The 22,840-nt window shown below is 48.3% G+C and overlaps 72 non-coding genes across 72 annotated transcripts; all 72 read left to right on the top strand.

Annotated features, from left to right (window-relative positions):
- The first annotated feature begins 179 nt into the window (after window positions 1-179).
- LOC145808503 (5S ribosomal RNA) lies at window positions 180-298 on the top strand. The gene has a single exon (XR_014351966.1). It is a non-coding gene; the product is annotated as a 5S ribosomal RNA (ribosomal RNA).
- A 197-nt stretch (window positions 299-495) lies between these two features.
- LOC145808504 (5S ribosomal RNA) lies at window positions 496-614 on the top strand. The gene has a single exon (XR_014351967.1). It is a non-coding gene; the product is annotated as a 5S ribosomal RNA (ribosomal RNA).
- A 199-nt stretch (window positions 615-813) lies between these two features.
- LOC145808505 (5S ribosomal RNA) lies at window positions 814-932 on the top strand. Its single transcript, XR_014351968.1, has one exon. It is a non-coding gene; the product is annotated as a 5S ribosomal RNA (ribosomal RNA).
- Window positions 933-1,129: 197 nt separating this feature from the next.
- On the top strand, window positions 1,130-1,248 carry LOC145808507 (5S ribosomal RNA). Its single transcript, XR_014351970.1, has one exon. It is a non-coding gene; the product is annotated as a 5S ribosomal RNA (ribosomal RNA).
- A 198-nt stretch (window positions 1,249-1,446) lies between these two features.
- On the top strand, window positions 1,447-1,565 carry LOC145808508 (5S ribosomal RNA). Its single transcript, XR_014351971.1, has one exon. It is a non-coding gene; the product is annotated as a 5S ribosomal RNA (ribosomal RNA).
- A 195-nt stretch (window positions 1,566-1,760) lies between these two features.
- Window positions 1,761-1,878, top strand: LOC145809909 (5S ribosomal RNA). The gene has a single exon (XR_014353476.1). It is a non-coding gene; the product is annotated as a 5S ribosomal RNA (ribosomal RNA).
- A 195-nt stretch (window positions 1,879-2,073) lies between these two features.
- On the top strand, window positions 2,074-2,192 carry LOC145808509 (5S ribosomal RNA). The gene has a single exon (XR_014351972.1). It is a non-coding gene; the product is annotated as a 5S ribosomal RNA (ribosomal RNA).
- A 198-nt stretch (window positions 2,193-2,390) lies between these two features.
- Window positions 2,391-2,509, top strand: LOC145809317 (5S ribosomal RNA). The gene has a single exon (XR_014352841.1). It is a non-coding gene; the product is annotated as a 5S ribosomal RNA (ribosomal RNA).
- A 197-nt stretch (window positions 2,510-2,706) lies between these two features.
- On the top strand, window positions 2,707-2,825 carry LOC145809104 (5S ribosomal RNA). The gene has a single exon (XR_014352598.1). It is a non-coding gene; the product is annotated as a 5S ribosomal RNA (ribosomal RNA).
- A 195-nt stretch (window positions 2,826-3,020) lies between these two features.
- Window positions 3,021-3,139, top strand: LOC145811078 (5S ribosomal RNA). Its single transcript, XR_014354630.1, has one exon. It is a non-coding gene; the product is annotated as a 5S ribosomal RNA (ribosomal RNA).
- Window positions 3,140-3,337: 198 nt separating this feature from the next.
- On the top strand, window positions 3,338-3,456 carry LOC145808510 (5S ribosomal RNA). Its single transcript, XR_014351973.1, has one exon. It is a non-coding gene; the product is annotated as a 5S ribosomal RNA (ribosomal RNA).
- Window positions 3,457-3,652: 196 nt separating this feature from the next.
- Window positions 3,653-3,771, top strand: LOC145808511 (5S ribosomal RNA). Its single transcript, XR_014351974.1, has one exon. It is a non-coding gene; the product is annotated as a 5S ribosomal RNA (ribosomal RNA).
- Window positions 3,772-3,969: 198 nt separating this feature from the next.
- On the top strand, window positions 3,970-4,088 carry LOC145809077 (5S ribosomal RNA). The gene has a single exon (XR_014352571.1). It is a non-coding gene; the product is annotated as a 5S ribosomal RNA (ribosomal RNA).
- Window positions 4,089-4,287: 199 nt separating this feature from the next.
- LOC145808513 (5S ribosomal RNA) lies at window positions 4,288-4,406 on the top strand. Its single transcript, XR_014351976.1, has one exon. It is a non-coding gene; the product is annotated as a 5S ribosomal RNA (ribosomal RNA).
- A 194-nt stretch (window positions 4,407-4,600) lies between these two features.
- On the top strand, window positions 4,601-4,719 carry LOC145811056 (5S ribosomal RNA). Its single transcript, XR_014354607.1, has one exon. It is a non-coding gene; the product is annotated as a 5S ribosomal RNA (ribosomal RNA).
- A 197-nt stretch (window positions 4,720-4,916) lies between these two features.
- LOC145808514 (5S ribosomal RNA) lies at window positions 4,917-5,035 on the top strand. The gene has a single exon (XR_014351977.1). It is a non-coding gene; the product is annotated as a 5S ribosomal RNA (ribosomal RNA).
- Window positions 5,036-5,232: 197 nt separating this feature from the next.
- Window positions 5,233-5,351, top strand: LOC145808515 (5S ribosomal RNA). Its single transcript, XR_014351978.1, has one exon. It is a non-coding gene; the product is annotated as a 5S ribosomal RNA (ribosomal RNA).
- Window positions 5,352-5,546: 195 nt separating this feature from the next.
- Window positions 5,547-5,665, top strand: LOC145808516 (5S ribosomal RNA). The gene has a single exon (XR_014351979.1). It is a non-coding gene; the product is annotated as a 5S ribosomal RNA (ribosomal RNA).
- Window positions 5,666-5,862: 197 nt separating this feature from the next.
- Window positions 5,863-5,981, top strand: LOC145808517 (5S ribosomal RNA). Its single transcript, XR_014351980.1, has one exon. It is a non-coding gene; the product is annotated as a 5S ribosomal RNA (ribosomal RNA).
- A 197-nt stretch (window positions 5,982-6,178) lies between these two features.
- On the top strand, window positions 6,179-6,297 carry LOC145808519 (5S ribosomal RNA). The gene has a single exon (XR_014351982.1). It is a non-coding gene; the product is annotated as a 5S ribosomal RNA (ribosomal RNA).
- A 195-nt stretch (window positions 6,298-6,492) lies between these two features.
- Window positions 6,493-6,611, top strand: LOC145808520 (5S ribosomal RNA). Its single transcript, XR_014351983.1, has one exon. It is a non-coding gene; the product is annotated as a 5S ribosomal RNA (ribosomal RNA).
- A 202-nt stretch (window positions 6,612-6,813) lies between these two features.
- Window positions 6,814-6,932, top strand: LOC145809258 (5S ribosomal RNA). The gene has a single exon (XR_014352769.1). It is a non-coding gene; the product is annotated as a 5S ribosomal RNA (ribosomal RNA).
- Window positions 6,933-7,130: 198 nt separating this feature from the next.
- On the top strand, window positions 7,131-7,249 carry LOC145810079 (5S ribosomal RNA). Its single transcript, XR_014353645.1, has one exon. It is a non-coding gene; the product is annotated as a 5S ribosomal RNA (ribosomal RNA).
- A 196-nt stretch (window positions 7,250-7,445) lies between these two features.
- On the top strand, window positions 7,446-7,564 carry LOC145809106 (5S ribosomal RNA). Its single transcript, XR_014352600.1, has one exon. It is a non-coding gene; the product is annotated as a 5S ribosomal RNA (ribosomal RNA).
- Window positions 7,565-7,762: 198 nt separating this feature from the next.
- LOC145808521 (5S ribosomal RNA) lies at window positions 7,763-7,881 on the top strand. The gene has a single exon (XR_014351984.1). It is a non-coding gene; the product is annotated as a 5S ribosomal RNA (ribosomal RNA).
- Window positions 7,882-8,078: 197 nt separating this feature from the next.
- LOC145808522 (5S ribosomal RNA) lies at window positions 8,079-8,197 on the top strand. Its single transcript, XR_014351985.1, has one exon. It is a non-coding gene; the product is annotated as a 5S ribosomal RNA (ribosomal RNA).
- Window positions 8,198-8,395: 198 nt separating this feature from the next.
- Window positions 8,396-8,514, top strand: LOC145808523 (5S ribosomal RNA). The gene has a single exon (XR_014351986.1). It is a non-coding gene; the product is annotated as a 5S ribosomal RNA (ribosomal RNA).
- Window positions 8,515-8,711: 197 nt separating this feature from the next.
- On the top strand, window positions 8,712-8,830 carry LOC145808524 (5S ribosomal RNA). Its single transcript, XR_014351987.1, has one exon. It is a non-coding gene; the product is annotated as a 5S ribosomal RNA (ribosomal RNA).
- A 196-nt stretch (window positions 8,831-9,026) lies between these two features.
- Window positions 9,027-9,145, top strand: LOC145809000 (5S ribosomal RNA). The gene has a single exon (XR_014352496.1). It is a non-coding gene; the product is annotated as a 5S ribosomal RNA (ribosomal RNA).
- A 197-nt stretch (window positions 9,146-9,342) lies between these two features.
- LOC145808525 (5S ribosomal RNA) lies at window positions 9,343-9,461 on the top strand. Its single transcript, XR_014351988.1, has one exon. It is a non-coding gene; the product is annotated as a 5S ribosomal RNA (ribosomal RNA).
- A 197-nt stretch (window positions 9,462-9,658) lies between these two features.
- Window positions 9,659-9,777, top strand: LOC145808526 (5S ribosomal RNA). Its single transcript, XR_014351989.1, has one exon. It is a non-coding gene; the product is annotated as a 5S ribosomal RNA (ribosomal RNA).
- A 196-nt stretch (window positions 9,778-9,973) lies between these two features.
- On the top strand, window positions 9,974-10,092 carry LOC145809663 (5S ribosomal RNA). The gene has a single exon (XR_014353225.1). It is a non-coding gene; the product is annotated as a 5S ribosomal RNA (ribosomal RNA).
- Window positions 10,093-10,288: 196 nt separating this feature from the next.
- LOC145808527 (5S ribosomal RNA) lies at window positions 10,289-10,407 on the top strand. Its single transcript, XR_014351990.1, has one exon. It is a non-coding gene; the product is annotated as a 5S ribosomal RNA (ribosomal RNA).
- Window positions 10,408-10,604: 197 nt separating this feature from the next.
- Window positions 10,605-10,723, top strand: LOC145809984 (5S ribosomal RNA). Its single transcript, XR_014353551.1, has one exon. It is a non-coding gene; the product is annotated as a 5S ribosomal RNA (ribosomal RNA).
- Window positions 10,724-10,918: 195 nt separating this feature from the next.
- Window positions 10,919-11,037, top strand: LOC145808528 (5S ribosomal RNA). Its single transcript, XR_014351991.1, has one exon. It is a non-coding gene; the product is annotated as a 5S ribosomal RNA (ribosomal RNA).
- Window positions 11,038-11,235: 198 nt separating this feature from the next.
- On the top strand, window positions 11,236-11,354 carry LOC145809796 (5S ribosomal RNA). The gene has a single exon (XR_014353362.1). It is a non-coding gene; the product is annotated as a 5S ribosomal RNA (ribosomal RNA).
- A 198-nt stretch (window positions 11,355-11,552) lies between these two features.
- Window positions 11,553-11,671, top strand: LOC145808530 (5S ribosomal RNA). Its single transcript, XR_014351993.1, has one exon. It is a non-coding gene; the product is annotated as a 5S ribosomal RNA (ribosomal RNA).
- A 196-nt stretch (window positions 11,672-11,867) lies between these two features.
- LOC145808531 (5S ribosomal RNA) lies at window positions 11,868-11,986 on the top strand. Its single transcript, XR_014351994.1, has one exon. It is a non-coding gene; the product is annotated as a 5S ribosomal RNA (ribosomal RNA).
- A 199-nt stretch (window positions 11,987-12,185) lies between these two features.
- Window positions 12,186-12,304, top strand: LOC145808532 (5S ribosomal RNA). The gene has a single exon (XR_014351995.1). It is a non-coding gene; the product is annotated as a 5S ribosomal RNA (ribosomal RNA).
- Window positions 12,305-12,502: 198 nt separating this feature from the next.
- On the top strand, window positions 12,503-12,621 carry LOC145808533 (5S ribosomal RNA). Its single transcript, XR_014351996.1, has one exon. It is a non-coding gene; the product is annotated as a 5S ribosomal RNA (ribosomal RNA).
- A 195-nt stretch (window positions 12,622-12,816) lies between these two features.
- On the top strand, window positions 12,817-12,935 carry LOC145810636 (5S ribosomal RNA). Its single transcript, XR_014354197.1, has one exon. It is a non-coding gene; the product is annotated as a 5S ribosomal RNA (ribosomal RNA).
- Window positions 12,936-13,130: 195 nt separating this feature from the next.
- LOC145808534 (5S ribosomal RNA) lies at window positions 13,131-13,249 on the top strand. The gene has a single exon (XR_014351997.1). It is a non-coding gene; the product is annotated as a 5S ribosomal RNA (ribosomal RNA).
- Window positions 13,250-13,444: 195 nt separating this feature from the next.
- Window positions 13,445-13,563, top strand: LOC145808535 (5S ribosomal RNA). Its single transcript, XR_014351998.1, has one exon. It is a non-coding gene; the product is annotated as a 5S ribosomal RNA (ribosomal RNA).
- Window positions 13,564-13,758: 195 nt separating this feature from the next.
- LOC145808536 (5S ribosomal RNA) lies at window positions 13,759-13,877 on the top strand. Its single transcript, XR_014351999.1, has one exon. It is a non-coding gene; the product is annotated as a 5S ribosomal RNA (ribosomal RNA).
- A 200-nt stretch (window positions 13,878-14,077) lies between these two features.
- LOC145808537 (5S ribosomal RNA) lies at window positions 14,078-14,196 on the top strand. Its single transcript, XR_014352000.1, has one exon. It is a non-coding gene; the product is annotated as a 5S ribosomal RNA (ribosomal RNA).
- Window positions 14,197-14,395: 199 nt separating this feature from the next.
- Window positions 14,396-14,514, top strand: LOC145809383 (5S ribosomal RNA). Its single transcript, XR_014352920.1, has one exon. It is a non-coding gene; the product is annotated as a 5S ribosomal RNA (ribosomal RNA).
- Window positions 14,515-14,711: 197 nt separating this feature from the next.
- LOC145808538 (5S ribosomal RNA) lies at window positions 14,712-14,830 on the top strand. Its single transcript, XR_014352001.1, has one exon. It is a non-coding gene; the product is annotated as a 5S ribosomal RNA (ribosomal RNA).
- A 196-nt stretch (window positions 14,831-15,026) lies between these two features.
- Window positions 15,027-15,145, top strand: LOC145809289 (5S ribosomal RNA). The gene has a single exon (XR_014352807.1). It is a non-coding gene; the product is annotated as a 5S ribosomal RNA (ribosomal RNA).
- Window positions 15,146-15,343: 198 nt separating this feature from the next.
- LOC145808539 (5S ribosomal RNA) lies at window positions 15,344-15,462 on the top strand. Its single transcript, XR_014352002.1, has one exon. It is a non-coding gene; the product is annotated as a 5S ribosomal RNA (ribosomal RNA).
- A 196-nt stretch (window positions 15,463-15,658) lies between these two features.
- Window positions 15,659-15,777, top strand: LOC145810407 (5S ribosomal RNA). The gene has a single exon (XR_014353976.1). It is a non-coding gene; the product is annotated as a 5S ribosomal RNA (ribosomal RNA).
- A 198-nt stretch (window positions 15,778-15,975) lies between these two features.
- Window positions 15,976-16,094, top strand: LOC145808541 (5S ribosomal RNA). Its single transcript, XR_014352004.1, has one exon. It is a non-coding gene; the product is annotated as a 5S ribosomal RNA (ribosomal RNA).
- A 199-nt stretch (window positions 16,095-16,293) lies between these two features.
- LOC145808542 (5S ribosomal RNA) lies at window positions 16,294-16,412 on the top strand. The gene has a single exon (XR_014352005.1). It is a non-coding gene; the product is annotated as a 5S ribosomal RNA (ribosomal RNA).
- Window positions 16,413-16,609: 197 nt separating this feature from the next.
- Window positions 16,610-16,728, top strand: LOC145808543 (5S ribosomal RNA). Its single transcript, XR_014352006.1, has one exon. It is a non-coding gene; the product is annotated as a 5S ribosomal RNA (ribosomal RNA).
- A 199-nt stretch (window positions 16,729-16,927) lies between these two features.
- LOC145808544 (5S ribosomal RNA) lies at window positions 16,928-17,046 on the top strand. The gene has a single exon (XR_014352007.1). It is a non-coding gene; the product is annotated as a 5S ribosomal RNA (ribosomal RNA).
- Window positions 17,047-17,244: 198 nt separating this feature from the next.
- On the top strand, window positions 17,245-17,363 carry LOC145810334 (5S ribosomal RNA). Its single transcript, XR_014353909.1, has one exon. It is a non-coding gene; the product is annotated as a 5S ribosomal RNA (ribosomal RNA).
- A 201-nt stretch (window positions 17,364-17,564) lies between these two features.
- Window positions 17,565-17,683, top strand: LOC145808545 (5S ribosomal RNA). Its single transcript, XR_014352008.1, has one exon. It is a non-coding gene; the product is annotated as a 5S ribosomal RNA (ribosomal RNA).
- A 199-nt stretch (window positions 17,684-17,882) lies between these two features.
- LOC145809250 (5S ribosomal RNA) lies at window positions 17,883-18,001 on the top strand. Its single transcript, XR_014352760.1, has one exon. It is a non-coding gene; the product is annotated as a 5S ribosomal RNA (ribosomal RNA).
- A 197-nt stretch (window positions 18,002-18,198) lies between these two features.
- Window positions 18,199-18,317, top strand: LOC145811358 (5S ribosomal RNA). Its single transcript, XR_014354901.1, has one exon. It is a non-coding gene; the product is annotated as a 5S ribosomal RNA (ribosomal RNA).
- A 198-nt stretch (window positions 18,318-18,515) lies between these two features.
- LOC145809812 (5S ribosomal RNA) lies at window positions 18,516-18,634 on the top strand. The gene has a single exon (XR_014353379.1). It is a non-coding gene; the product is annotated as a 5S ribosomal RNA (ribosomal RNA).
- Window positions 18,635-18,831: 197 nt separating this feature from the next.
- Window positions 18,832-18,950, top strand: LOC145808546 (5S ribosomal RNA). Its single transcript, XR_014352009.1, has one exon. It is a non-coding gene; the product is annotated as a 5S ribosomal RNA (ribosomal RNA).
- A 198-nt stretch (window positions 18,951-19,148) lies between these two features.
- Window positions 19,149-19,267, top strand: LOC145810895 (5S ribosomal RNA). Its single transcript, XR_014354448.1, has one exon. It is a non-coding gene; the product is annotated as a 5S ribosomal RNA (ribosomal RNA).
- A 195-nt stretch (window positions 19,268-19,462) lies between these two features.
- LOC145809538 (5S ribosomal RNA) lies at window positions 19,463-19,581 on the top strand. Its single transcript, XR_014353099.1, has one exon. It is a non-coding gene; the product is annotated as a 5S ribosomal RNA (ribosomal RNA).
- Window positions 19,582-19,777: 196 nt separating this feature from the next.
- Window positions 19,778-19,896, top strand: LOC145810134 (5S ribosomal RNA). Its single transcript, XR_014353700.1, has one exon. It is a non-coding gene; the product is annotated as a 5S ribosomal RNA (ribosomal RNA).
- Window positions 19,897-20,093: 197 nt separating this feature from the next.
- Window positions 20,094-20,212, top strand: LOC145810008 (5S ribosomal RNA). The gene has a single exon (XR_014353575.1). It is a non-coding gene; the product is annotated as a 5S ribosomal RNA (ribosomal RNA).
- A 195-nt stretch (window positions 20,213-20,407) lies between these two features.
- Window positions 20,408-20,526, top strand: LOC145808547 (5S ribosomal RNA). Its single transcript, XR_014352010.1, has one exon. It is a non-coding gene; the product is annotated as a 5S ribosomal RNA (ribosomal RNA).
- A 196-nt stretch (window positions 20,527-20,722) lies between these two features.
- Window positions 20,723-20,841, top strand: LOC145809231 (5S ribosomal RNA). The gene has a single exon (XR_014352738.1). It is a non-coding gene; the product is annotated as a 5S ribosomal RNA (ribosomal RNA).
- Window positions 20,842-21,038: 197 nt separating this feature from the next.
- On the top strand, window positions 21,039-21,157 carry LOC145808548 (5S ribosomal RNA). Its single transcript, XR_014352011.1, has one exon. It is a non-coding gene; the product is annotated as a 5S ribosomal RNA (ribosomal RNA).
- Window positions 21,158-21,355: 198 nt separating this feature from the next.
- On the top strand, window positions 21,356-21,474 carry LOC145808549 (5S ribosomal RNA). Its single transcript, XR_014352012.1, has one exon. It is a non-coding gene; the product is annotated as a 5S ribosomal RNA (ribosomal RNA).
- Window positions 21,475-21,670: 196 nt separating this feature from the next.
- Window positions 21,671-21,789, top strand: LOC145809811 (5S ribosomal RNA). The gene has a single exon (XR_014353378.1). It is a non-coding gene; the product is annotated as a 5S ribosomal RNA (ribosomal RNA).
- A 195-nt stretch (window positions 21,790-21,984) lies between these two features.
- On the top strand, window positions 21,985-22,103 carry LOC145808550 (5S ribosomal RNA). Its single transcript, XR_014352013.1, has one exon. It is a non-coding gene; the product is annotated as a 5S ribosomal RNA (ribosomal RNA).
- A 196-nt stretch (window positions 22,104-22,299) lies between these two features.
- Window positions 22,300-22,418, top strand: LOC145810408 (5S ribosomal RNA). Its single transcript, XR_014353977.1, has one exon. It is a non-coding gene; the product is annotated as a 5S ribosomal RNA (ribosomal RNA).
- A 196-nt stretch (window positions 22,419-22,614) lies between these two features.
- On the top strand, window positions 22,615-22,733 carry LOC145808552 (5S ribosomal RNA). Its single transcript, XR_014352015.1, has one exon. It is a non-coding gene; the product is annotated as a 5S ribosomal RNA (ribosomal RNA).
- Window positions 22,734-22,840: the final 107 nt, after the last annotated feature.

Below are 22,840 nucleotides of genomic sequence, written 5' to 3' on the forward strand. Positions count from 1 at the left end.
ACCACCCCCCCCTTTTTTTTTTCCCCGGACAGCCTGTCCGATTTTTAGCCCATTCAATCGCCTTCGCCTCCTTTTCGACAATTTCTCCCTTTTAAACCATTTCCAGATTATCCTGTTCCATTCAATTTCATTTTTTTCCCCGTCTACTGCTTAAAACAATAAAGTCGCGGTTAATTTTCGGGTGCGATCATACCAGCACTAATGCACCGGATCCCATCAGAACTCCGCAGTTAAGCGTGCTTGGGCGAGAGTAGTACTAGGATGGGTGACCCCCTGGGAAGTCCTCGTGTTGCACCCCTTTTGTCCCTTTTTCCACCACCCCCCCCCCTTTTTTTTTTCCCCAGACAGCCTGTCCGATTTTTAGCCCATTCAATCGCCTTCGCCTCCTTTTCGACAATTTCTCCCTTTTAAACCATTTCCAGATTATCCTGTTCCATTCAATTTCATTTTTTTCCCCGTCTACTGCTTAAAACAATAAAGTCGCGGTTAATCTTCGGGTGCGATCATACCAGCACTAATGCACCGGATCCCATCAGAACTCCGCAGTTAAGCGTGCTTGGGCGAGAGTAGTACTAGGATGGGTGACCCCCTGGGAAGTCCTCGTGTTGCACCCCTTTTGTCCCTTTTTCCACCACCCCCCCCCCTTTTTTTTTTTTCCCCGGACAGCCTGTCCGATTTTTAGCCCATTCAATCGTCTTCGCCTCCTTTTCGACAATTTCTCCCTTTTAAACCATTTCCAGATTATCCTGTTCCATTCAATTTCATTTTTTTCCCCGTCTACTGCTTAAAACAATAAAGTCGCGGTTAATCTTCGGGTGCGATCATACCAGCACTAATGCACCGGATCCCATCAGAACTCCGCAGTTAAGCGTGCTTGGGCGAGAGTAGTACTAGGATGGGTGACCCCCTGGGAAGTCCTCGTGTTGCACCCCTTTTGTCCCTTTTTCCACCACCCCCCCCTTTTTTTTTTTTCCCCGGACAGCCTGTCCGATTTTTAGCCCATTCAATCGCCTTCGCCTCCTTTTCGACAATTTCTCCCTTTTAAACCATTTCCAGATTATCCTGTTCCATTCAATTTCATTTTTTTCCCCGTCTACTGCTTAAAACAATAAAGTCGCGGTTAATCTTCGGGTGCGATCATACCAGCACTAATGCACCGGATCCCATCAGAACTCCGCAGTTAAGCGTGCTTGGGCGAGAGTAGTACTAGGATGGGTGACCCCCTGGGAAGTCCTCGTGTTGCACCCCTTTTGTCCCTTTTTCCACCACCCCCCCCCCCTTTTTTTTTTCCCCGGACAGCCTGTCCGATTTTTAGCCCATTCAATCACCTTCGCCTCCTTTTCGACAATTTCTCCCTTTTAAACCATTTCCAGATTATCCTGTTCCATTCAATTTCATTTTTTTCCCCGTCTACTGCTTAAAACAATAAAGTCGCGGTTAATCTTCGGGTGCGATCATACCAGCACTAATGCACCGGATCCCATCAGAACTCCGCAGTTAAGCGTGCTTGGGCGAGAGTAGTACTAGGATGGGTGACCCCCTGGGAAGTCCTCGTGTTGCACCCCTTTTGTCCCTTTTTCCACCACCCCCCCCTTTTTTTTTTCCCCGGACAGCCTGTCCGATTTTTAGCCCATTCAATCGCCTTCGCCTCCTTTTCGACAATTTCTCCCTTTTAAACCATTTCCAGATTATCCTGTTCCATTCAATTTCATTTTTTTCCCCGTCTACTGCTTAAAACAATAAAGTCGCGGTTAATCTTCGGGTGCGATCATACCAGCACTAATGCACCGGATCCCATCAGAACTCCGCAGTTAAGCGTGCTTGGGCGAGAGTAGTACTAGGATGGGTGACCCCCTGGGAAGTCCTGTGTTGCACCCCTTTTGTCCCTTTTTCCACCACCCCCCCCTTTTTTTTTTCCCCGGACAGCCTGTCCGATTTTTAGCCCATTCAATCGCCTTCGCCTCCTTTTCGACAATTTCTCCCTTTTAAACCATTTCCAGATTATCCTGTTCCATTCAATTTCATTTTTTTCCCCGTCTACCGCTTAAAACAATAAAGTCGCGGTTAATCTTCGGGTGCGATCATACCAGCACTAATGCACCGGATCCCATCAGAACTCCGCAGTTAAGCGTGCTTGGGCGAGAGTAGTACTAGGATGGGTGACCCCCTGGGAAGTCCTCGTGTTGCACCCCTTTTGTCCCTTTTTCCACCACCCCCCCCCCCTTTTTTTTTTCCCCGGACAGCCTGTCCGATTTTTAGCCCATTCAATCGCCTTCGCCTCCTTTTCGACAATTTCTCCCTTTTAAACCATTTCCAGATTATCCTGTTCCATTCAATTTCATTTTTTTCCCCGTCTACTGCTTAAAACAATAAAGTCGCGGTTAATCTTCGGGTGCGATCATACCAGCACTAATGCACCGGATCCCATCAGAACTCCGCAGTTAAGCGTGCTTGGGCGAGAGTAGTACTAGGATGGGTGACCCCCTGCGAAGTCCTCGTGTTGCACCCCTTTTGTCCCTTTTTCCACCACCCCCCCCCCCCTTTTTTTTCCCCGGACAGCCTGTCCGATTTTTAGCCCATTCAATCGCCTTCGCCTCCTTTTCGACAATTTCTCCCTTTTAAACCATTTCCAGATTATCCTGTTCCATTCAATTTCATTTTTTTCCCCGTCTACTGCTTAAAACAATAAAGTCGCGGTTAATCTTCGGGTGCGATCATACCAGCACTAATGCACCGGATCCCATCAGAACTCCGCAGTTAAGCGTGCTTGGGCGAGAGTAGTACTAGGATGGGTGACCCCCTGGGAAGTCCTCGTGTTGCACCCATTTTGTCCCTTTTTCCACCACCCCCCCCCTTTTTTTTTCCCCGGACAGCCTGTCCGATTTTTGGCCCATTCAATCGCCTTCGCCTCCTTTTCGACAATTTCTCCCTTTTAAACCATTTCCAGATTATCCTGTTCCATTCAATTTCATTTTTTTCCCCGTCTACTGCTTAAAACAATAAAGTCGCGGTTAATCTTCGGGTGCGATCATACCAGCACTAATGCACCGGATCCCATCAGAACTCCGCAGTTAAGCGTGCTTGGGCGAGAGTAGTGCTAGGATTGGTGACCCCCTGGGAAGTCCTCGTGTTGCACCCCTTTTGTCCCTTTTTCCACCACCCCCCCCCCCTTTTTTTTTTCCCCGGACAGCCTGTCCGATTTTTAGCCCATTCAATCGCCTTCGCCTCCTTTTCGACAATTTCTCCCTTTTAAACCATTTCCAGATTATCCTGTTCCATTCAATTTCATTTTTTTCCCCGTCTACTGCTTAAAACAATAAAGTCGCGGTTAATCTTCGGGTGCGATCATACCAGCACTAATGCACCGGATCCCATCAGAACTCCGCAGTTAAGCGTGCTTGGGCGAGAGTAGTACTAGGATGGGTGACCCCCTGGGAAGTCCTCGTGTTGCACCCCTTTTGTCCCTTTTTCCACCACCCCCCCCCTTTTTTTTTTCCCCGGACAGCCTGTCCGATTTTTAGCCCATTCAATCGCCTTCGCCTCCTTTTCGACAATTTCTCCCTTTTAAACCATTTCCAGATTATCCTGTTCCATTCAATTTCATTTTTTTCCCCGTCTACTGCATAAAACAATAAAGTCGCGGTTAATCTTCGGGTGCGATCATACCAGCACTAATGCACCGGATCCCATCAGAACTCCGCAGTTAAGCGTGCTTGGGCGAGAGTAGTACTAGGATGGGTGACCCCCTGGGAAGTCCTCGTGTTGCACCCCTTTTGTCCCTTTTTCCACCACCCCCCCCCCCTTTTTTTTTTCCCCGGACAGCCTGTCCGATTTTTAGCCCATTCAATCGCCTTCGCCTCCTTTTCGACAATTTCTCCCTTTTAAACCATTTCTAGATTATCCTGTTCCATTCAATTTCATTTTTTTCCCCGTCTACTGCTTAAAACAATAAAGTCGCGGTTAATCTTCGGGTGCGATCATACCAGCACTAATGCACCGGATCCCATCAGAACTCCGCAGCTAAGCGTGCTTGGGCGAGAGTAGTACTAGGATGGGTGACCCCCTGGGAAGTCCTCGTGTTGCACCCCTTTTGTCCCTTTTTCCACCACCCCCCCCCCCCTTTTTTTTTTCCCCGGACAGCCTGTCCGATTTTTAGCCCATTCAATCGCCTTCGCCTCCTTTTCGACAATTTCTCCCTTTTAAACCATTTCCAAATTATCCTGTTCCATTCAATTTCATTTTTTTCCCCGTCTACTGCTTAAAACAATAAAGTCGCGGTTAATCTTCGGGTGCGATCATACCAGCACTAATGCACCGGATCCCATCAGAACTCCGCAGTTAAGCGTGCTTGGGCGAGAGTAGTACTAGGATGGGTGACCCCCTGGGAAGTCCTCGTGTTGCACCCCTTTTGTCCCTTTTTCCACCACCCCCCCTTTTTTTTTTCCCCGGACAGCCTGTCCGATTTTTAGCCCATTCAATCGCCTTCGCCTCTTTTTCGACAATTTCTCCCTTTTAAACCATTTCCAGATTATCCTGTTCCATTCAATTTCATTTTTTTCCCCGTCTACTGCTTAAAACAATAAAGTCGCGGTTAATTTTCGGGTGCGATCATACCAGCACTAATGCACCGGATCCCATCAGAACTCCGCAGTTATGCGTGCTTGGGCGAGAGTAGTACTAGGATGGGTGACCCCCTGGGATGTCCTCGTGTTGCACCCCTTTTGTCCCTTTTTCCACCACCCCCCCCCCCTTTTTTTTTCCCCGGACAGCCTGTCCGATTTTTAGCCCATTCAATCGCCTTCGCCTCCTTTTCGACAATTTCTCCCTTTTAAACCATTTCCAGATTATCCTGTTCCATTCAATTTCATTTTTTTCCCCGTCTACTGCTTAAAACAATAAAGTCATGGTTAATCTTCGGGTGCGATCATACCAGCACTAATGCACCGGATCCCATCAGAACTCCGCAGTTAAGCGTGCTTGGGCGAGAGTAGTACTAGGATGGGTGACCCCCTGGGAAGTCCTCGTGTTGCACCCCTTTTGTCCCTTTTTCCTCCACCCCCCCCCCCTTTTTTTTTCCCCGGACAGCCTGTCCGATTTTTAGCCCATTCAATCGCCTTCGCCTCCTTTTCGACAATTTCTCCCTTTTAAACCATTTCCAGATTATCCTGTTCCATTCAATTTCATTTTTTTCCCCGTCTACTGCTTAAAACAATAAAGTCGCGGTTAATCTTCGGGTGCGATCATACCAGCACTAATGCACCGGATCCCATCAGAACTCCGCAGTTAAGCGTGCTTGGGCGAGAGTAGTACTAGGATGGGTGACCCCCTGGGAAGTCCTCGTGTTGCACCCCTTTTGTCCCTTTTTCCACCACCCCCCCGTTTTTTTTTTCCCCGGACAGCCTGTCCGATTTTTAGCCCATTCAATCGCCTTCGCCTCCTTTTCGACAATTTCTCCCTTTTAAACCATTTCCAGATTATCCTGTTCCATTCAATTTCATTTTTTTCCCCGTCTACTGCTTAAAACAATAAAGTCGCAGTTAATCTTCGGGTGCGATCATACCAGCACTAATGCACCGGATCCCATCAGAACTCCGCAGTTAAGCGTGCTTGGGCGAGAGTAGTACTAGGATGGGTGACCCCCTGGGAAGTCCTCGTGTTGCACCCCTTTTGTCCCTTTTTCCACCACCCCCCCCCTCTTTTTTTTTCCCCGGACAGCCTGTCCGATTTTTAGCCCATTCAATCGCCTTCGCCTCCTTTTCGACAATTTCTCCCTTTTAAACCATTTCCAGATTATCCTGTTCCATTCAATTTCATTTTTTTCCCCGTCTACTGCTTAAAACAATAAAGTCGCGGTTAATCTTCGGGTGCGATCATACCAGCACTAATGCACCGGATCCCATCAGAACTCCGCAGTTAAGCGTGCTTGGGCGAGAGTAGTACTAGGATGGGTGACCCCCTGGGAAGTCCTCGTGTTGCACCCCTTTTGTCCCTTTTTCCACCACCCCCCCCCCTTTTTTTTTTCCCCGGACAGCCTGTCCGATTTTTAGCCCATTCAATCGCCTTCGCCTCCTTTTCGACAATTTCTCCCTTTTAAACCATTTCCATATTATCCTGTTCCATTCAATTTCATTTTTTTCCCCGTCTACTGCTTAAAACAATAAAGTCGCGGTTAATCTTTGGGTGCGATCATACCAGCACTAATGCACCGGATCCCATCAGAACTCCGCAGTTAAGCGTGCTTGGGCGAGAGTAGTACTAGGATGGGTGACCCCCTGGGAAGTCCTCGTGTTGCACCCCTTTTGTCCCTTTTTCCACCACCTCCCCCTTTTTTTTTTCCCCGGACAGCCTGTCCAATTTTTAGCCCATTCAATCGCCTTCGCCTCCTTTTCGACAATTTCTCCCTTTTAAACCATTTCCAGATTATCCTGTTCCATTCAATTTCATTTTTTTCCCCGTCTACTGCTTAAAACAATAAAGTCGCGGTTAATCTTCGGGTGCGATCATACCAGCACTAATGCACCGGATCCCATCAGAACTCCGCAGTTAAGCGTGCTTGGGCGAGAGTAGTACTAGGATGGGTGACCCCCTGGGAAGTCCTCGTGTTGCACCCCTTTTGTCCCTTTTTCCACCACCCCCCCCCCCTCCCTTTTTTTTTTCCCCGGACAACCTGTCCGATTTTTAGCCCATTCAATCGCCTTCGCCTCCTTTTCGACAATTTCTCCCTTTTAAACCATTTCCAGATTATCCTGTTCCATTCAATTTCATTTTTTTCCCCGTCTACTGCTTAAAACAATAAAGTCGCGGTTAATCTTCGGGTGCGATCATACCAGCACTAATGCACCGGATCCCATCAGAACTCCGCAGTGAAGCGTGCTTGGGCGAGAGTAGTACTAGGATGGGTGACCCCCTGGGAAGTCCTCGTGTTGCACCCCTTTTGTCCCTTTTTCCACCACCCCCCCCCCCTTTTTTTTTTCCCCGGACAGCCTGTCCGATTTTTAGCCCATTCAATCGCCTTCGCCTCCTTTTCGACAATTTCTCCCTTTTAAACCATTTCCAGATTATCCTGTTCCATTCAATTTCATTTTTTTCCCCGTCTACTGCTTAAAACAATAAAGTCGCGGTTAATCTTCGGGTGCGATCATACCAGCACTAATGCACCGGGTCCCATCAGAACTCCGCAGTTAAGCGTGCTTGGGCGAGAGTAGTACTAGGATGGGTGACCCCCTGCGAAGTCCTCGTGTTGCACCCCTTTTGTCCCTTTTTCCACCACCCCCCCCCCTTTTTTTTTCCCCGGACAGCCTGTCCGATTTTTAGCCCATTCAATCGCCTTCGCCTCCTTTTCGACAATTTCTCCCTTTTAAACCATTTCCAGATTATCCTGTTCCATTCAATTTCATTTTTTTCCCCGTCTACTGCTTAAAACAATAAAGTCGCGGTTAATCTTCGGGTGCGATCATACCAGCACTAATGCACCGGATCCCATCAGAACTCCGCAGTTAAGCGTGCTTGGGCGAGAGTAGTACTAGGATGGGTGACCCCCTGGGAAGTCCTCGTGTTGCACCCATTTTGTCCCTTTTTCCACCACCCCCCCCCCCTTTTTTTTTTCCCCGGACAGCCTGTCCGATTTTTGGCCCATTCAATCGCCTTCGCCTCCTTTTCGACAATTTCTCCCTTTTAAACCATTTCCAGATTATCCTGTTCCATTCAATTTCATTTTTTTCCCCGTCTACTGCTTAAAACAATAAAGTCGCGGTTAATCTTCGGGTGCGATCATACCAGCACTAATGCACCGGATCCCATCAGAACTCCGCAGTTAAGCGTGCTTGGGCGAGAGTAGTACTAGGATGGGTGACCCCCTGGGAAGTCCTCGTGTTGCACCCCTTTTGTCCCTTTTTCCACCACCCCCCCCCCCTTTTTTTTTCCCCGGACAGCCTGTCCGATTTTTAGCCCATTCAATCGCCTTCGCCTCCTTTTCGACAATTTCTCCCTTTTAAACCATTTCCAGATTATCCTGTTCCATTCAATTTCATTTTTTTCCCCGTCTACTGCTTAAAACAATAAAGTCGCGGTTAATCTTCGGGTGCGATCATACCAGCACTAATGCACCGGATCCCATCAGAACTCCGCAGTTAAGCGTGCTTGGGCGAGAGTAGTACTAGGATGGGTGACCCCCTGGGAAGTCCTCGTGTTGCACCCCTTTTGTCCCTTTTTCCACCACCCCCCCCCCCTTTTTTTTTTCCCCGGACAGCCTGTCCGATTTTTAGCCCATTCAATCGCCTTCGCCTCCTTTTCGACAATTTCTCCCTTTTAAACCATTTCCAGATTATCCTGTTCCATTCAATTTCATTTTTTTCCCCGTCTACTGCTTAAAACAATAAAGTCGCGGTTAATCTTCGGGTGCGATCATACCAGCACTAATGCACCGGATCCCATCAGAACTCCGCAGTTAAGCGTGCTTGGGCGAGAGTAGTACTAGGATGGGTGACCCCCTGGGAAGTCCTCGTGTTGCACCCCTTTTGTCCCTTTTTCCACCACCCCCCCCCCTTTTTTTTTTCCCCGGACAGCCTGTCCGATTTTTAGCCCATTCAATCGCCTTCGCCTCCTTTTCGACAATTTCTCCCTTTTAAACCATTTCCAGATTATCCTGTTCCATTCAATTTCATTTTTTTCCCCGTCTACTGCTTAAAACAATAAAGTCGCGGTTAATCTTCGGGTGCGATCATACCAGCACTAATGCACCGGATCCCATCAGAACTCCGCAGTTAAGCGTGCTTGGGCGAGAGTAGTACTAGGATGGGTGACCCCCTGGGAAGTCCTCGTGTTGCACCCCTTTTGTCCCTTTTTCCACCACCCCCCCCCTTTTTTTTTTCCCCGGACAGCCTGTCCGATTTTTAGCCTATTCAATCGCCTTCGCCTCCTTTTCGACAATTTCTCCCTTTTAAACCATTTCCAGATTATCCTGTTCCATTCAATTTCATTTTTTTCCCCGTCTACTGCTTAAAACAATAAAGTCGCGGTTAATCTTCGGGTGCGATCATACCAGCACTAATGCACCGGATCCCATCAGAACTCCGCAGTTAAGCGTGCTTGGGCGAGAGTAGTACTAGGATGGGTGACCCCCTGGGAAGTCCTCGTGTTGCACCCTTTTGTCCCTTTTTCCACCACCCCCCCCCCCTTTTTTTTTTCCCCGGACAGCCTGTCCGATTTTTAGCCCATTCAATCGCCTTCGCCTTCTTTTCGACAATTTCTCCCTTTTAAACCATTTCCAGATTATCCTGTTCCATTCAATTTCATTTTTTTCCCCGTCTACTGCTTAAAACAATAAAGTCGCGGTTAATCTTCGGGTGCGATCATACCAGCACTAATGCACCGGATCCCATCAGAACTCCGCAGTTAAGCGTGCTTGGGCGAGAGTAGTACTAGGATGGGTGACCCCCTGGGAAGTCCTCGTGTTGCACCCCTTTTGTCCCTTTTTCCACCACCCCCCCCCCTTTTTTTTTTCCCCGGACAGCCTATCCGATTTATAGCCCATTCAATCGCCTTCGCCTCCTTTTCGACAATTTCTCCCTTTTAAACCATTTCCAGATTATCCTGTTCCATTCAATTTCATTTTTTTCCCCGTCTACTGCTTAAAACAATAAAGTCGCGGTTAATCTTCGGGTGCGATCATACCAGCACTAATGCACCGGATCCCATCAGAACTCCGCAGTTAAGCGTGCTTGGGCGAGAGTAGTACTAGGATGGGTGACCCCCTGGGAAGTCCTCGTGTTGCACCCCTTTTGTCCCTTTTTCCACCACCCCCCCCCTTTTTTTTTTCCCCGGACAGCCTGTCCGATTTTTAGCCCATTCAATCGCCTTCGCCTCCTTTTCGACAATTTCTCCCTTTTAAACCATTTCCAGATTATCCTGTTCCATTCAATTTCATTTTTTTCCCCGTCTACTGCTTAAAACAATAAAGTCGCGGTTAATCTTCGGGTGCGATCATACCAGCACTAATGCACCGGATCCCATCAGAACTCCGCAGTTAAGCGTGCTTGGGCGAGAGTAGTACTAGGATGGGTGACCCCCTGGGAAGTCCTCGTCTTGCACCCCTTTTGTTCCTTTTTCCACCACCCCCCCCCTTTTTTTTTTCCCCGGACAGCCTGTCCGATTTTTAGCCCATTCAATCGCCTTCGCCTCCTTTTCGACAATTTCTCCCTTTTAAACCATTTCCAGATTATCCTGTTCCATTCAATTTCATTTTTTTCCCCGTCTACTGCTTAAAACAATAAAGTCGCGGTTAATCTTCGGGTGCGATCATACCAGCACTAATGCACCGGATCCCATCAGAACTCCGCAGTTAAGCGTGCTTGGGCGAGAGTAGTACTAGGATGGGTGACCCCCTGGGAAGTCCTCGTGTTGCACCCCTTTTGTCCCTTTTTCCACCACCCCCCCCCCTTTTTTTTTTCCCCGGACAGCCTGTCCGATTTTTAGCCCATTCAATCGCCTTCGCCTCCTTTTCGACAATTTCTCCCTTTTAAACCATTTCCAGATTATCCTGTTCCATTCAATTTCATTTTTTTCCCCGTCTACTGCTTAAAACAATAAAGTCGCGGTTAATCTTCGGGTGCGATCATACCAGCACTAATGCACCGGATCCAATCAGAACTCCGCAGTTAAGCGTGCTTGGGCGAGAGTAGTACTAGGATGGGTGACCCCCTGGGAAGTCCTCGTGTTGCACCCCTTTTGTCCCTTTTTCCACCACCCCCCCCTTTTTTTTTTCCCCGGACAGCCTGTCCGATTTTTAGCCCATTCAATCGCCTTCGCCTCCTTTTCGACAATTTCTCCCTTTTAAACCATTTCCAGATTATCCTGTTCCATTCAATTTCATTTTTTTCCCCGTCTACTGCTTAAAACAATAAAGTCGCGGTTAATCTTCGGGTGCGATCATACCAGCACTAATGCACCGGATCCCATCAGAACTCCGCAGTTAAGCGTGCTTGGGCGAGAGTAGTACTAGGATGGGTGACCCCCTGGGAAGTCCTCGTGTTGCACCCCTTTTGTCCCTTTTTCCACCACCCCCCCCCCCTTTTTTTTTTCCCCGGACAGCCTGTCCGATTTTTAGCCTATTCAATCGCCTTCGCCTCCTTTTCGACAATTTCTCCCTTTTAAACCATTTCCAGATTATCCTGTTCCATTCAATTTCATTTTTTTCCCCGTCTACTGCTTAAAACAATAAAGTCGCGGTTAATCTTCGGGTGCGATCATACCAGCACTAATGCACCGGATCCCATCAGAACTCCGCAGTTAAGCGTGCTTGGGCGAAAGTAGTACTAGGATGGGTGACCCCCTGGGAAGTCCTCGTGTTGCACCCCTTTTGTCCCTTTTTCCACCACCCCCCCCCCCTTTTTTTTTTCCCCGGACAGCCTGTCCGATTTTTAGCCCATTCAATCGCCTTCGCCTCCTTTTCGACAATTTCTCCCTTTTAAACCATTTCCAGATTATCCTGTTCCATTCAATTTCATTTTTTTCCCCGTCTACTGCTTAAAACAATAAAGTCGCGGTTAATCTTCGGGTGCGATCATACCAGCACTAATGCACCGGATCCCATCAGAACTCCGCAGTTAAGCGTGCTTGGGCGAGAGTAGTACTAGGATGGGTGACCCCCTGGGAAGTCCTCGTGTTGCACCCCTTTTGTCCCTTTTTCCACCACCCCCCCCCTTTTTTTTTTCCCCGGACAGCCTGTCCGATTTTTAGCCCATTCAATCGCCTTCGCCTCCTTTTCGACAATTTCTCCCTTTTAAACCATTTCCAGATTATCCTGTTCCATTCAATTTCATTTTTTTCCCCGTCTACTGCTTAAAACAATAAAGTCGCGGTTAATCTTCGGGTGCGATCATACCAGCACTAATGCACCGGATCCCATCAGAACTCCGCAGTTAAGCGTGCTTGGGCGAGAGTAGTACTAGGATGGGTGACCCCCTGGGAAGTCCTCGTGTTGCACCCCTTTTGTCCCTTTTTCCACCACCCCCCCCCCCTTTTTTTTTTTCCCCGGACAGCCTGTCCGATTTTTAGCCCATTCAATCGCCTTCGCCTCCTTTTCGACAATTTCTCCCTTTTAAACCATTTCCAGATTATCCTGTTCCATTCAATTTCATTTTTTTCCCCGTCTACTGCTTAAAACAATAAAGTCGCGGTTAATCTTCGGGTGCGATCATACCAGCACTAATGCACCGGATCCCATCAGAACTCCGCAGTTAAGCGTGCTTGGGCGAGAGTAGTACTAGGATGGGTGACCCCCTGGGAAGTCCTCGTGTTGCACCCCTTTTGTTCCTTTTTCCACCACCCCCCCCCCCTTTTTTTTTTCCCCGGACAGCCTGTCCGATTTTTAGCCCATTCAATCGCCTTCGCCTCCTTTTCGACAATTTCTCCCTTTTAAACCATTTCCAGATTATCCTGTTCCATTCAATTTCATTTTTTTCCCCGTCTACTGCTTAAAACAATAAAGTCGCGGTTAATCTTCGGGTGCGATCATACCAGCACTAATGCACCGGATCCCATCAGAACTCCGCAGTTAAGCGTGCTTGGGCGAGAGTAGTACTAGGATGGGTGACCCCCTGGGAAGTCCTCGTGTTGCACCCCTTTTGTCCCTTTTTCCACCACCCCCCCCTTTTTTTTTTCCCCGGACAGCCTGTCCGATTTTTAGCCCATTCAATCGCCTTCGCCTCCTTTTCGACAATTTCTCCCTTTTAAACCATTTCCAGATTATCCTGTTCCATTCAATTTCATTTTTTTCCCCGTCTACTGCTTAAAACAATAAAGTCGCGGTTAATCTTCGGGTGCGATCATACCAGCACAAATGCACCGGATCCCATCGGAAATCCGCAGTTAAGCGTGCTTGGGCGAGAGTAGTACTAGGATGGGTGACCCCCTGGGAAGTCCTCGTGTTGCACCCCTTTTGTCCCTTTTTCCACCACCCCCCCCCTTTTTTTTTCCCCGGACAGCCTGTCCGATTTTTAGCCCATTCAATCGCCTTCGCCTCCTTTTCGACAATTTCTCCCTTTTAAACCATTTCCAGATTATCCTGTTCCATTCAATTTCATTTTTTTCCCCGTCTACTGCTTAAAACAATAAAGTCGCGGTTAATCTTCGGGTGCGATCATACCAGCACTAATGCACCGGATCCCATCAGAACTCCGCAGTTAAGCGTGCTTGGGCGAGAGTAGTACTAGGATGGGTGACCCCCTGGGAAGTCCTCGTGTTGCACCCCTTTTGTCCCTTTTTCCACCACCCCCCCCTTTTTTTTTTCCCCGGACAGCCTGTCCGATTTTTAGCCCATTCAATCGCCTTCGCCTCCTTTTCGACAATTTCTCCCTTTTAAACCATTTCCAGATTATCCTGTTCCATTCAATTTCATTTTTTTCCCCGTCTACTGCTTAAAACAATAAAGTCGCGGTTAATCTTCGGGTGCGATCATACCAGCACTAATGCACCGGATCCCATCAGAACTCCGCAGTTAAGCGTGCTTGGGCGAGAGTAGTACTAGGATGGGTGACCCCCTGGGAAGTCCTCGTGTTGCACCCCTTTTGTCCCTTTTTCCACCACCCCCCCCTTTTTTTTTTCCCCGGACAGCCGGTCCGATTTTTAGCCCATTCAATCGCCTTCGCCTCCTTTTCGACAATTTCTCCCTTTTAAACCATTTCCAGATTATCCTGTTCCATTCAATTTCATTTTTTTCCCCGTCTACTGCTTAAAACAATAAAGTCGCGGTTAATCTTCGGGTGCGATCATACCAGCACTAATGCACCGGATCCCATCAGAACTCCGCAGTTAAGCGTGCTTGGGCGAGAGTAGTACTAGGATGGGTGACCCCCTGGGAAGTCCTCGTGTTGCACCCCTTTTGTCCCTTTTTCCACCACCCCCCCCCCCCGCTTTTTTTTTTCCCCGGACAGCCTGTCCGATTTTTAGCCCATTCAATCGCCTTCGCCTCCTTTTCGACGATTTCTCCCTTTTAAACCATTTCCAGATTATCCAGTTCCATTCAATTTCATTTTTTCCCCGTCTACTGCTTAAAACAATAAAGTCGCGGTTAATCTTCGGGTGCGATCATACCAGCACTAATGCACCGGATCCCATCAGAACTCCGCAGTTAAGCGTGCTTGGGCGAGAGTAGTACTAGGATGGGTGACCCCCTGGGAAGTCCTCGTGTTGCACCCCTTTTGTCCCTTTTTCCACCACCCCCCCCCCCCTTTTTTTTTTCCCCGGACAGCCTGTCCGATTTTTAGCCCATTCAATCGCCTTCGCCTCCTTTTCGACAATTTCTCCCTTTTAAACCATTTCCAGATTATCCTGTTCCATTCAATTTCATTTTTTTCCCCGTCTACTGCTTAAAACAATAAAGTCGCGGTTAATCTTCGGGTGCGATCATACCAGCACTAATGCACCGGATCCCATCAGAACTCTGCAGTTAAGCGTGCTTGGGCGAGAGTAGTACTAGGATGGGTGACCCCCTGGGAAGTCCTCGTGTTGCACCCCTTTTGTCCCTTTTTCCACCACCCCCCCCCCTTTTTTTTTTCCCCGGACAGCCTGTCCGATTTTTAGCCCATTCAATCGCCTTCGCCTCCTTTTCGACGATTTCTCCCTTTTAAACCATTTCCAGATTATCCTGTTCCATTCAATTTCATTTTTTTCCCCGTCTACTGCTTAAAACAATAAAGTCGCGGTTAATCTTCGGGTGCGATCATACCAGCACTAATGCACCGGATCCCATCAGAACTCCGCAGTTAAGCGTGCTTGGGCGAGAGTAGTACTAGGATGGGTGACCCCCTGGGAAGTCCTCGTGTTGCACCCCTTTTGTCCCTTTTTCCACCACCCCCCCCCTTTTTTTTTTCCCCGGACAGCCTGTCCGATTTTTAGCCCATTCAATCGCCTTCGCCTCCTTTTCGACAATTTCTCCCTTTTAAACCATTTCCAGATTATCCTGTTCCATTCAATTTCATTTTTTTCCCCGTCTACTGCTTAAAACAATAAAGTCGCGGTTAATCTTCGGGTGCGATCATACCAGCACTAATGCACCGGATCCCATCAGAACTCCGCAGTTAAGCGTGCTTGGGCGAGAGTAGTACTAGGATGGGTGACCCCCTGGGAAGTCCTCGCGTTGCACCCCTTTTGTCCCTTTTTCCACCACCCCCCCCCCCTTTTTTTTTTCCCCGGACAGCCTGTCCGATTTTTAGCCCATTCAATCGCCTTCGCCTCCTTTTCGACAATTTCTCCCTTTTAAACCATTTCCAGATTATCCTGTTCCATTCAATTTCATTTTTTTCCCCGTCTACTGCTTAAAACAATAAAGTCGCGGTTAATCTTCGGGTGCGATCATACCAGCACTAATGCACCGGATCCCATCAGAACTCCGCAGTTAAGCGTGCTTGGGCGAGAGTAGTACTAGGATGGGTGACCCCCTGGGAAGTCCTCGTGTTGCACCCCTTTTGTCCCTTTTTCCACCACCCCCCCCTTTTTTTTTTTCCCCGGACAGCCTGTCCGATTTTTAGCCCATTCAATCGCCTTCGCCTCCTTTTCGACTATTTCTCCCTTTTAAACCATTTCCAGATTATCCTGTTCCATTCAATTTCATTTTTTTCCCCGTCTACTGCTTAAAACAATAAAGTCGCGGTTAATCTTCGGGTGCGATCATACCAGCACTAATGCACCGGATCCCATCAGAACTCCGCAGTTAAGCGTGCTTGGGCGACAGTAGTACTAGGATGGGTGACCCCCTGGGAAGTCCTCGTGTTGCACCCCTTTTGTCCCTTTTTCCACCACCCCCCCCCCCTTTTTTTTTTCCCCGGACAGCCTGTCCGATTTTTAGCCCATTCAATCGCCTTCGCCTCCTTTTCGACAATTTCTCCCTTTTAAACCATTTCCAGATTATCCTGTTCCATTCAATTTCATTTTTTTCCCCGTCTACTGCTTAAAACAATAAAGTCGCGGTTAATCTTCGGGTGCGATCATACCAGCACTAATGCACCGGATCCCATCAGAACTCCGCAGTTAAGCGTGCTTGGGCGAGAGTAGTACTAGGATGGGTGACCCCCTGGGAAGTCCTCGTGTTGCACCCCTTTTGTCCCTTTTTCCACCACCCCCCCCCCCCTTTTTTTTTTCCCCGGACAGCCTGTCCGATTTTTAGCCCATTCAATCGCCTTCGCCTCCTTTTCGACAATTTCTCCCTTTTAAACCATTTCCAGATTATCCTGTTCCATTCAATTTCATTTTTTTCCCCGTCTACTGCTTAAAACAATAAAGTCGCGGTTAATCTTCGGGTGCGATCATACCAGCACTAATGCACCGGATCCCATCAGAACTCCGCAGTTAAGCGTGCTTGGGCGAGAGTAGTACTAGGATGGGTGACCCCCTGGGAAGTCCTCGTGTTGCACCCCTTTTGTCCCTTTTTCCACCACCCCCCCCCTTTTTTTTTTTCCCCGGACAGCCTGTCCGATTTTTAGCCCATTCAATCGCCTTCGCCTCCTTTTCGACAATTTCTCCCTTTTAAACCATTTCCAGATTATCCTGTTCCATTCAATTTCATTTTTTTCCCCGTCTACTGCTTAAAACAATAAAGTCGCGGTTAATCTTCGGGTGCGATCATACCAGCACTAATGCACCGGATCCCATCAGAACTCCGCAGTTAAGCGTGCTTGGGCGAGAGTAGTACTAGGATGGGTGACCCCCTGGGAAGTCCTCGTGTTGCACCCCTTTTGTCCCTTTTTCCACCACCCCCCCCCCCCTTTTTTTTTTCCCCGGACAGCCTGTCCGATTTTTAGCCCATTCAATCGTCTTCGCCTCCTTTTCGACAATTTCTCCCTTTTAAACCATTTCCAGATTATCCTGTTCCATTCAATTTCATTTTTTTCCCCGTCTACTGCTTAAAACAATAAAGTCGCGGTTAATCTTCGGGTGCGATCATACCAGCACTAATGCACCGGATCCCATCAGAACTCCGCAGTTAAGCGTGCTTGGGCGAGAGTAGTACTAGGATGGGTGACCCCCTGGGAAGTCCTCGTGTTGCACCCCTTTTGTCCCTTTTTCCACCACCCCCCCCCCCTTTTTTTTTTCCCCGGACAGCCTGTCCGATTTTTAGCCCATTCAATCGCCTTCGCCTCCTTTTCGACAATTTCTCCCTTTTAAACCATTTCCAGATTATCCTGTTCCATTCAATTTCATTTTTTTCCCCGTCTACTGCTTAAAACAATAAAGTCGGGGTTAATCTTCGGGTGCGATCGTACCAGCACTAATGCACCGGATCCCATCAGAACTCCGCAGGTAAGCGTGCTTGGGCGAGAGTAGTACTAGGATGGGTGACCCCCTGGGAAGTCCTCGTGTTGCACCCCTTTTGTCCCTTTTTCCACCACCCCCCCCCCCTCTTTTTTTTTTTCCCCGGACAGCCTGTCCGATTTTTAGCCCATTCAATCGCCTTCGCCTCCTTTTCGACAACTTCTCCCTTTTAAAGCATTTCCAGATTATCGTGTTCCATTCAATTTCATTTTTTTCCACGTCTACTGCTTAAAACAATAAAGTCGCGGTTAATCTTCGGGTGCGATCATACCAGCACTAATGCACCGGATCCCATCAGAACTCCGCAGTTAAGCGTGCTTGGGCGAGAGTAGTACTAGGATGGGTGACCCCCTGGGAAGTCCTCGTGTTGCACCCCTTTTGTCCCTTTTTCCACCACCCCCCCCCCCCTTTTTTTTTTCCCCGGACAGCCTGTCCGATTTTTAGCCCATTCAATCGCCTTCGCCTCCTTTTCGACAATTTCTCCCTTTTAAACCATTTCCAGATTATCCTGTTCCATTCAATTTCATTTTTTTCCCCGTCTACTGCTTAAAACAATAAAGTCGCGGTAAATCTTCGGGTGCGATCATACCAGCACTAATGCACCGGATCCCATCAGAACTCCGCAGTTAAGCGTGCTTGGGCGAGAGTAGTACTAGGATGGGTGACCCCCTGGGAAGTCCTCGTGTTGCACCCGTTTTGTCCCTTTTTCCACCACCCCCCCCCCTTTTTTTTTTCCCCGGACAGCCTGTCCGATTTTTAGCTCATTCAATCGCCTTCGCCTCCTTTTCGACAATTTCTCCCTTTTAAACCATTTCCAGATTATCCTGTTCCATTCAATTTCATTTTTTTCCCCGTCTACTGCTTAAAACAATAAAGTCGCGGTTAATCTTCGGGTGCGATCATACCACCACTAATGCACCGGATCCCATCAGAACTCCGCAGTTAAGCGTGCTTGGGCGAGAGTAGTACTAGGATGGGTGACCCCCTGGGAAGTCCTCCTGTTGCACCCCTTTTGTCCCTTTTTCCACCACCCCCCCCCCCTTTTTTTTTTCCCCGGACAGCCTGTCCGATTTTTAGCCCATTCAATCGCCTTCGCCTCCTTTTCGACAATTTCTCCCTTTTAAACCATTTCCAGATTATCGTGTTCCATTCAATTTCATTTTTTTCCCCGTCTACTGCTTAAAACAATAAAGTCGCGGTTAATCTTCGGGTGCGATCATACCAGCACTAATGCACCGGATCCCATCAGAACTCCGCAGTTAAGCGAGCTTGGGCGAGAGTAGTACTAGGATGGGTGACCCCCTGGGAAGTCCTCGTGTTGCACCCCTTTTGTCCCTTTTTCCACCACCCCCCCCCCTTTTTTTTTTCCCCGGACAGCCTGTCCGATTTTTAGCCCATTCAATCGCCTTCGCCTCCTTTTCGACAATTTCTCCCTTTTAAACCATTTCCAGATTATCCTGTTCCATTCAATTTCATTTTTTTCCCCGTCTACTGCTTAAAACAATAAAGTCGCGGTTAATCTTCGGGTGCGATCATACCAGCACTAATGCACCGGATCCCATCAGAACTCCGCAGTTAAGCGTGCTTGGGCGAGAGTAGTACTAGGATGGGTGACCCCCTGGGAAGTCCTCGTGTTGCACCCCTTTTGTCCCTTTTTCCACCACCCCCCCCCCCTTTTTTTTTTCCCCGGACAGCCTGTCCGATTTTTAGCCCATTCAATCGCCTTCGCCTCCTTTTCGACAATTTCTCCCTTTTAAACCATTTCCAGATTATCGTGTTCCATTCAATTTCATTTTTTTCCCCGTCTACTGCTTAAAACAATAAAGTCGCGGTTAATCTTCGGGTGCGATCATACCAGCACTAATGCACCGGATCCCATCAGAACTCCGCAGATAAGCGTGCTTGGGCGAGAGTAGTACTAGGATGGGTGACCCCCTGGGAAGTCCTCGTGTTGAACCCCTTTTGTCCCTTTTTCCACCACCCCCCCCCTTTTTTTTTCCCCGGACAGCCTGTCCGATTTTTAGCCCATTCAATCGCCTTCGCCTCCTTTTCGACAATTTCTCCCTTTTAAACCATTTCCAGATTATCCTGTTCCATTCAATTTCATTTTTTTCCCCGTCTACTGCTTAAAACAATAAAGTCGCGGTTAATCTTCGGGTGCGATCATACCAGCACTAATGCACCGGATCCCATCAGAACTCCGCAGTTAAGCGTGCTTGGGCGAGAGTAGTACTAGGATGGGTGACCCCCTGGGAAGTCCTCGTGTTGTACCCCTTTTGTCCCTTTTTCCACCACCCCCCCCCCTTTTTTTTTTCCCCGGACAGCCTGTCCGATTTTTAGCCCATTCAATCGCCTTCGCCTCCTTTTCGACAATTTCTCCCTTTTAAACCATTTCCAGATTATCCTGTTCCATTCAATTTCATTTTTTCCCCGTCTACTGCTTAAAACAATAAAGTCGCGGTTAATCTTCGGGTGCGATCATACCAGCACTAATGCACCGGATCCCATCAGAACTCCGCAGTTAAGCGTGCTTGGGCGAGAGTAGTACTAGGATGGGTGACCCCCTGGGAAGTCCTCGTGTTTCACCCCTTTTGTCCCTTTTTCCACCACCCCCCCCCCTTTTTTTTTTCCCCGGACAGCCTGTCCAATTTTTAGCCCATTCAATCGCCTTCGCCTCCTTTTCGACAATTTCTCCCTTTTAAACCATTTCCAGATTATCCTGTTCCATTCAATTTCATTTTTTTCCCCGTCTACTGCTTAAAACAATAAAGTCGCGGTTAATCTTCGGGTGCGATCATACCAGCACTAATGCACTGGATCCCATCAGAACTCTGCAGTTAAGCGTGCTTGGGCGAGAGTAGTACTAGGATGGGTGACCCCCTGGGAAGTCCTCGTGTTGCACCCCTTTTGTCCCTTTTTCCACCACCCCCCCCCTTTTTTTTTCCCCGGACAGCCTGTCCGATTTTTAGCCCATTCAATCGCCTTCGCCTCCTTTTCGACAATTTCTCCCTTTTAAACCATTTCCAGATTATCCTGTTCCATTCAATTTCATTTTTTTCCCCGTCTACTGCTTAAAACAATAAAGTCGCGGTTAATCTTCGGGTGCGATCATACCAGCACTAATGCACCGGATCCCATCAGAACTCCGCAGTTAAGCGTGCTTGGGCGAGAGTAGTACTAGGATGGGTGACCCCCTGGGAAGTCCTCGTGTTGCACCCCTTTTGTCCCTTTTTCCACCACCCCCCCCCTTTTTTTTTTCCCCGGACAGCCTGTCCGATTTTTAGCCCATTCAATCGCCTTCGCCTCCTTTTCGACAATTTCTCCCTTTTAAACCATTTCCAGATTATCCTGTTCCATTCAATTTCATTTTTTTCCCCGTCTACTGCTTAAAACAATAAAGTCGCGGTTAATCTTCGGGTGCGATCATACCAGCACTAATGCACCGGATCCCATCAGAACTCCGCAGTTAAGCGTGCTTGGGCGAGGGTAGTACTAGGATGGGTGACCCCCTGGGAAGTCCTCGTGTTGCACCCCTTTTGTCCCTTTTTCCACCACCCCCCCCCCTTTTTTTTTTCCCCGGACAGCCTGTCCGATTTTTAGCCCATTCAATCGCCTTCGCCTCCTTTTCGACAATTTCTCCCTTTTAAACCATTTCCAGATTATCCTGTTCCATTCAATTTCATTTTTTTCCCCGTCTACTGCTTAAAACAATAAAGTCGCGGTTAATCTTCGGGTGCGATCATACCAGCACTAATGCACCGGATCCCATCAGAACTCCGCAGTTAAGCGTGCTTGGGCGAGAGTAGTACTAGGATGGGTGACCCCCTGGGAAGTCCTCGTGTTGCACCCCTTTTGTCCCTTTTTCCACCACCCCCCCCCCCTTTTTTTTTTCCCCGGACAGCCTGTCCGATTTTTAGCCCATTCAATCGCCTTCGCCTCCTTTTCGACAATTTCTCCCTTTTAAACCATTTCCAGATTATCCTGTTCCATTCAATTTCATTTTTTTCCCCGTCTACTGCTTAAAACAATAAAGTCGCGGTTAATCTCCGGGTGCGATCATACCAGCACTAATGCACCGGATCCCATCAGAACTCCGCAGTTAAGCGTGCTTGGGCGAGAGTAGTACTAGGATGGGTGACCCCCTGGGAAGTCCTCGTGTTGCACCCCTTTTGTCCCTTTTTCCACCACCCCCCCCCCTTTTTTTTTTCCCCGGACAGCCTGTCCGATTTTTAGCCCATTCAATCGCCTTCGCCTCCTTTTCGACAATTTCTCCCTTTTAAACCATTTCCAGATTATCCTGTTCCATTCAATTTCATTTTTTCCCCGTCTACTGCTTAAAACAATAAAGTCGCGGTTAATCTTCGGGTGCGATCATACCAGCACTAATGCACCGGATCCCATCAGAACTCCGCAGTTAAGCGTGCTTGGGCGAGAGTAATACTAGGATGGGTGACCCCCTGGGAAGTCCTCGTGTTGCACCCCTTTTGTCCCTTTTTCCACCACCCCCCCCTTTTTTTTTTCCCCGGACAGCCTGTCCGATTTTTAGCCCATTCAATCGCCTTCGCCTCCTTTTCGACAATTTCTCCCTTTTAAACCATTTCCAGATTATCCTGTTCCATTCAATTTCATTTTTTTCCCCGTCTACTGCTTAAAACAATAAAGTCGCGGTTAATCTTCGGGTGCGATCATACCAGCACTAATGCACCGGATCCCATCAGAACTCCGCAGTTAAGCGTGCTTGGGCGAGAGTAGTACTAGGATGGGTGACCCCCTGGGAAGTCCTCGTGTTGCACCCCTTTTGTCCCTTTTTCCACCACCCCCCCCCTTTTTTTTTTCCCCGGACAGCCTGTCCGATTTTTAGCCCATACAATCGCCTTCGCCTCCTTTTCGACAATTTCTCCCTTTTAAACCATTTCCAGATTATCCTGTTCCATTCAATTTCATTTTTTTCCCCGTCTACTGCTTAAAACAATAAAGTCGCGGTTAATCTTCGGGTGCGATCATACCAGCACTAATGCACCGGATCCCATCAGAACTCCGCAGTTAAGCGTGCTTGGGCGACAGTAGTACTAGGATGGGTGACCCCCTGGGAAGTCCTCGTGTTGCACCCCTTTTGTCCCTTTTTCCACCACCCCCCCCCTTTTTTTTTTCCCCGGACAGCCTGTCCGATTTTTAGCCCATTCAATCGCCTTCGCCTCCTTTTCGACAATTTCTCCCTTTTAAACCATTTCCAGATTATCCTGTTCCATTCAATTTCATTTTTTTCCCCGTCTACTGCTTAAAACAATAAAGTCGCGGTTAATCTTCGGGTGCGATCATACCAGCACTAATGCACCGGATCCCATCAGAACTCCGCAGTTAAGCGTGCTTGGGCGAGAGTAGTACTAGGATGGGTGACCCCCTGGGAAGTCCTCGTGTTGCACCCCTTTTGTCCCTTTTTCCACCACCCCCCCCCCTTTTTTTTTTCCCCGGACAGCCTGTCCGATTTTTAGCCCATTCAATCGCCTTCGCCTCCTTTTCGACAATTTCTCCC

The sequence above is a fragment of the Camellia sinensis genome, chromosome 14, assembly GCF_055761805.1.
Source record: "Camellia sinensis isolate YWXY chromosome 14, ASM5576180v1, whole genome shotgun sequence".
Taxonomy (NCBI): Eukaryota; Viridiplantae; Streptophyta; class Magnoliopsida; order Ericales; family Theaceae; genus Camellia; species Camellia sinensis.